Consider the following 6562-nt stretch of genomic DNA (forward strand, 5'->3'; position numbering starts at 1 on the left):
AAATAATATGAATCTGTTTTAGAGCCACATAATATATATTGTCACAAGACATGTTTGGGCTTTGAGTTATGGTAAGGGTTTAGGTTACTTAGTTGCCTTTATTAAGGCAATTAATAAAGGTGCATATACTTTCAACTCTAACATAAATATATAAATGGAGATAAATAGATTAAAAAAAGACTCCAGAATCAAATTCACTTTAAAATTTCCTGTAAATCTTTTTACCTTCATCTAAATCTGCTCTATCTGTAGCCTTACACAAAACACTGCCACCAAAAATTAAACGCATGTTTTGAGTCAGCTAAATCAACCTCATGTTACAAGAAACTTAATGTGTAAACTGTTACACCCTCAGCAACCATTATATAAGCCCACCTCATCTTTAAATTGTAATATTACTTATAAATTGGATTCACTATCAAAAGAAAAAAAAGCAAAATTACAGAGAGACAAGTACAATGTGTAAGGCTGTGGTGATTGTAATGCAAGCATTAACACTGATGTAGCTGCACGGTCTTTCAATTACTATTATACAAACCTCACCTTGTATATCAAGCAGAGGGATTTTTATTGATTCTCTGAATTTGGGTTTTTAAATATATGATCCTTTGCAACATATCGATTTTCATAATACACAATAACCCTGCAATATACATAAAAAGTTTGTTTGTATAATTTCACACCACATTCACTGATACATGCAGACCTGCAAATGTTGTGTGACAGTTCCCTCAAAATCACATGCTGCTTACATTTCAAGCAAATCCCTTAATAGATATTTTTTCGTTTACATTTTTCTTTTCATCTACATGTATCATCATTTATGTCATCATTTATTACACAAAATAAATGACAAATACAGAGATTTTTTTAAGTGTATCTTTCAGAAGTTTTTGACACATTCTCTTAAAAATAGGCTATGAATAGGCTAGAATGTTGACTCAAGCCTCTGGCAATATTAACCTACCAACAACCCTCTGATGTAGCCTACGCTACCGATAACATTAACACAAGTTCTAAGATAATCAATCTTCTATGCCTTTTTCTTGAATAGCCGTGTTCATCCCGCTAATCTTCATCCTAACAAAATAATACTCGGTTGTGGTAAATCCTCTTAAATCCTGTTTTCTCTCCAACGTAACCAAAGATTTCCTCCCACAGCATTACCTGTGTTGTCAAATCTCGCACTAAGGTAGCGAAACTAAGTGCTACATAGGCTACAGCCGAATCTACCCAAGCCTGCCTCTTCTGTTAGTTATGCCTGTTGTGTTGTCCACTTCTGGGACGTGACAGGTTTCGCTACTATTTTTTTAAACTAAAACTATAACTAAAGATAATGACTTGCATTAACCAACAACTGGACTAAACTAAACCTTCACTGAAAAACTGCCTTTAAGAAAAAGCAGAATTCTATGAGGCACTCTGTTTTTGCCCTACATCATTGACAATTATAACACAGGCTAAATTTGATTAACATTAAACTAAATAAATGTTTAATGTTCAGGGTAAAATGGGAAATGATTAAATAACAGCTTGAGCAAATTGGCCAACAGGCTGTGAATTCTAACACTTAACAACCTATCTTGCGAGAGAGTTGAACAGAGAAGCCTCTTACCTGCTGCACAGCAGGAGCTTTTCATGCGCTGTGACTGACTGACATTGTAGGCTATGTGCATGATCCTACCTCTGAAAGATATGAAGGGAGAAGGTGTGGCTTTTGAGAACAAATCACGAGCTTCCAAAGGCTGACAAATGCTTTTTCAATCGGGATGCAACCGGTGGTCTAGCCAATACTCCAGAGACATCCTGATCTGCATTGGTGACTTAGTGACATTTCTGTACTCGTTTTTATATGGGCTTAGATTTGTCTCAAAAATAACTGCAAATGCACAGAGGGTGATCTACAAATATGCCTTGAGTTGTACACGTGTTTTGCAATCCACAAATACAAATTTCCGATTTGTAACTTGTGTGTTGGTTTTTACAAATACATGTGTGTTTGTAAATATATAATTTTCCATTTGTAAAACAAAAAGACATTTGTGAAACTGAAAATTATGTTTGTGAAAAAAAAGGCATTTGTGAAACTGAAAATTCTGTTTGTGAATCGTGGCTCAGCATTTGTGCATCCCCATTCACACGTTCGCATTTTTGAGACAATCGTTCCGCAATTTTGAGACATTCTTTCCACCACAAACTCGTAATGTAATGTTTGTTCATTAACGTTTTTTTATTCAGTTGTCAGTGAGCCATGGTAAATGAGTAGCGGTTTGTTTTGGAGGATAAGACTCATGTAACATTAAAGTTTGCCTTTTATCTAACATTGAAATACTGATAGCAAGGTGGTAGATGTCATTTTTGTAAGTTAATTTTAGCTAATGAGTTACCTTGACAGATACTATATTATATATATAAGCCAAGATAAAAGTTTTCAAGAGTACAGCTGTCATTTGGGAGGGCTTCTCCTGTCGTCATTCATTATAACAAAGAAACTGTTTTTAAGTCTGCTGGTTGCACAGACATGTACCAGTTGGCAACCAAGAGAACAGCTGATGTGGTGTGTGTGTGTGTGTGTGTGTGTGTGTGTGTGTGTGTGTGTGTGTGTGTGTGTGTGTGTGTGTGTGTGTGGTGTGGTTTGTGATCTTGTGTGCCTTTCTTGGGCATCTTTGCTGTTAAATGTGCTGTATGGCAGATAGGTTCTAGCCTGTAATATCTTGTACCACCTCCACCACTCACTGCTTTTCATGATACTCCTGTGACTCTTAATTGTCAATGTTTTGTTGTGTTGCAGACAGGATATGTTGAAGAAGAGGCTGACTTTGCAGAGACTGTCAACAGATACACTCGTGGACATGCTACCTTATCCATCAGGAAACCACACAGTCAAGGGAGTTGAGCCAGACAGACAGCGAGACTGAAAATGGGGCAACAAAGTGCCAAACAACACAAGAGAATGCAAGGACACTTTATACAGCAGTGTTGTTCTTAAAAAGACATCTTAGTGACAAACTGTTGTTCCCCTTGCACTAAACAATCTAGTTAGCTGAATTATAAGCGCCACTGAGGAGCCAACACTGGATCATTAAGTCAACATTGCTGATGACTTGCATTTGAAAGTGTTTTCTGTTTGTCAAGACATTGTGTACCTTGCTTCCAAGGGCTGTAAGCAGACACAGAAAGGGCTTTTGTACACTTTTATGTATCATATTTCATATTTTTCATAAAGATTGTTTTTATGGTTCATCAGTGTTGTTTTCATTTGTGGAAGAATGAATGAATGAACGAACGAGCAAATTGTTGGTGTAAGTACAATAACTGCCTTTTATTGATACAAAGAAGGAGGGTTATTTGTCACATACATAGAAATACTAACATAAAGCATGTAGTGAAATTTCGTTTGGTGTTAAGCTTTTTCTGTGCGAGTGTGAAGAAAGAAAGATCAAGAAATATTTTTCATAAATAGTAAGAGGTAATATAAAGTGCAGTGTGTGTACAGTCGATGTGCAAGTGTGAAAGAAAGTGTAATTGCAGTTTATAAAGTCATTTGTGTTCAGGATACAGAATGCTTGAGGAAAGTAGCTTGTCCTCATTCTCTCTGTTTTGATCTTGTAGCAGCAGAGACGTTTGCCTGACTTCAGTATCTCGAAAAGTCCCTGGTCAGGATGTTAGGAGTCCTTTACAATACTCTGATGGTGCTGCAGTTACAGCCTGTACAGTTCCCATACAAAGTGATGATGCTGTCAGGACACTATTCACAGCTAACGTACGAAGTACAGTCTTTGCCTTGATTTATTCAGTGTGTGCTGGGTGTTCAGTTTTCACAGTCCATGTAAGATCGTCAGTAAGGTGTATTCCCAGGTATGTCAAACTTGATCTAAATGACTTAACATAAAATGAAATAATCGTATATTTGCCTCATTGTTCTTCTTGGACGCGGCAATGTATACAGCACTATTTAAAATCAATTTAGTCCACTTTTGAGGATGTTCGGATGTTTTCCTCTCTATCGGTAATGTTGAATCTAACCACGCCACCTTTCCATTCTGTTGACAAAAAGCAGCTACCATTGGTGTAGATTAGAATGATCACTTGTCGAACCGTGCCACCATTCGCAACCAAGATCCTATTATGCTCTGAAGAAACTAGTTCTGAATAAAATAAAGCAGACCGTAGAATTGACTGAAAATTCATCGATGAACTTTTTTTTGGTATGTTAGCACGACTCGTTCTTTTTTATGAGCTAAAGATTGTGTAGATGCCAGACAGTGGAGTGGGTTGAAACGAAAACAGGGTTCACCTTATGGCCTAATTAGGCGAGGTAAAGATATATCAGTGAACAACAGCGCCATCTGCTGGATGGTGCTTGTGAATCACGAGCTTACGAGTTTGTGGTGGAAAGAATCAAAATTGCGGAAAGATTGTCTCAAAAATGCGAACGTGTGAATGGGGATGCACAAATGCTGAGCCACGATTCACAAACAGAATTTTCAGTTTCACAAATGCCTTTTTTTTTCACAAACAGAATTTTCAGTTTCACAAATGTCTTTTTGTTTTACAAATGGAAAATTATATATTTACAAACACACATGTATTTGTAAAAACCAACACACAAGTTACAAATCGGAAATTTGTATTTGTGGATTGCAAAACACGTGTACAACTCAAGGCATATTTGTAGATCACCCTCTGTGCATTTGCAGTTATTTTTGAGACAAATCTAAGCCCATATTTTTATCCCATGTGACGTATAGTGAATTAGGTTGTAGGCCTATAGGTAAACATATAGTCTTGGCCTTTACACAACGGTAGCAGGCTATTTTTGTGCTCTTCCAGTAGTTCCAATTTGTATACAGGCTAAAAAGGCTCCGGTCTGTTTTCAATAATTTAAACATTACTGATATTAATATTTAATATCCTGTAGGCCTATTGTCGGTTACCTATAATTACGGTAGGCTATTATCTCTAGCTTTTTACTATCCTCCAATCCTCAATAGTCAGCCTAGACATTAAGACATTAAAATAATTATCATCGGTCTGTCATGTTAAATTGATATGATATGATATCTTTACGAGGATTCGAGGTTCGCGATCCACCTTGTGATATGAGATCTCCGTTGTTCCGCCTCAGAAGAAGTGGCTCAGTCATGTTTGGAAATGGGCCTGTTGGTACCGGTTAGTAAAATACAGCGATGTGCATGCCCTCCTCGTCTCAATCGGAAATCAGGTAATTTACTTTATGTGGTCAGGTAATATAATATGTTTCCGTGAGAAGTTGATCGTTGCTGAAATTAAGAACAGCAGGCACACACATGTGGCATATTATAGACATAGGCCTACCACACTTGATATCAGTTTCCAAAGCAGAGCCTAATAGAACACGATGGGAGTTTTAACAGGCAACTAGCTGCAATCTGCTTCTTACAGTTCTTTGTTCTAAATTAATCACTGAACTTTTACATGTAGGCTTACCCAGTGGTGTGTAATGGTCCCTGGAGAAGTGGGTATACTCTTAATTGTTTTAAGCAGCCCATACAGCACAGGATAAACGCCCTGTTTTGAGAAGTGGGTATACTCAATGCTGACTGAAAAATAAGTGGGTATACCCCTGCGTATACCCTGGACTACACCACTGGGCTTACCTCGGCCTAAGTGTTTTGAGCTTGCCTTGGCAAAAATCTGAAGTTCAAAATAGATCATATTGTTTTGCTAACAACTGAGATTTGCTTATGATCCTGTTGTAGCGAAAAACAACTGTTTCCAAATATTAGAGATAATATTCAATCAGAGTCAGAAGTCCAGAGTCCGATAAACTGAGGTTTTATTCAATCCTTGCAGACATTTAATCCAAAACGAGAGTGGTGGTCCATGGAGCAACTCTGAATATAAGACCCAATGCATTGACTTTTTATAGGCCTACTCATAATTCGTCACTTTCTGCAAGCCATGGACTTCACACCTTATCTAAAGACCTAATCAGAATATTCCCTCATATTTCCACATATTTTATCCACGTTTTTAGCCACTCAGAATATTCTCAGTCACCTGTTGCGAGGTGGCTTTTGTTTTTGGGGGAGATATATCTCCTGCCAATTTTCTTGGTTATCACATGTTGAAAGGCATCATCTTGTATGGTTGTGTGCGTATGTGTGTTTATGTATGATTGTGTGTGCATGTGTGTGTGACTCTGTGTGTAATTGAGTGTATGTGTATGTGTGTGTGTATGTGTGTATGTGTGTGTATGTGTAAGTGTATATCTGTATGTGCGTGTATGTGTGTGTGGGTGTGGGCGTGAATGAGTGACCCCCTCCTGACTGCTTTGTATATTTTCCACTGGCCTGCACCTGCACCCTGGCCTTCATGCTCGACCTTACATGATACCCATCCCTGCACACGGGCCTAATGACAATTGTAGCTGCAATTCTGCTCTCTGAACACCACGGCACTGTTTTACAATCATACTTTTCAACAATCCCAATGTAATCTTTCAGCATATTAGGATCAATGATTTTGAAAAAGTGTTACTGCACCCTTCATTTTTTATTTTAATTGTATTATTATATTT

Source organism: Sprattus sprattus (assembly GCF_963457725.1).
Source record: "Sprattus sprattus genome assembly, chromosome: 13".
Lineage (NCBI taxonomy): Eukaryota > Metazoa > Chordata > Actinopteri > Clupeiformes > Clupeidae > Sprattus > Sprattus sprattus.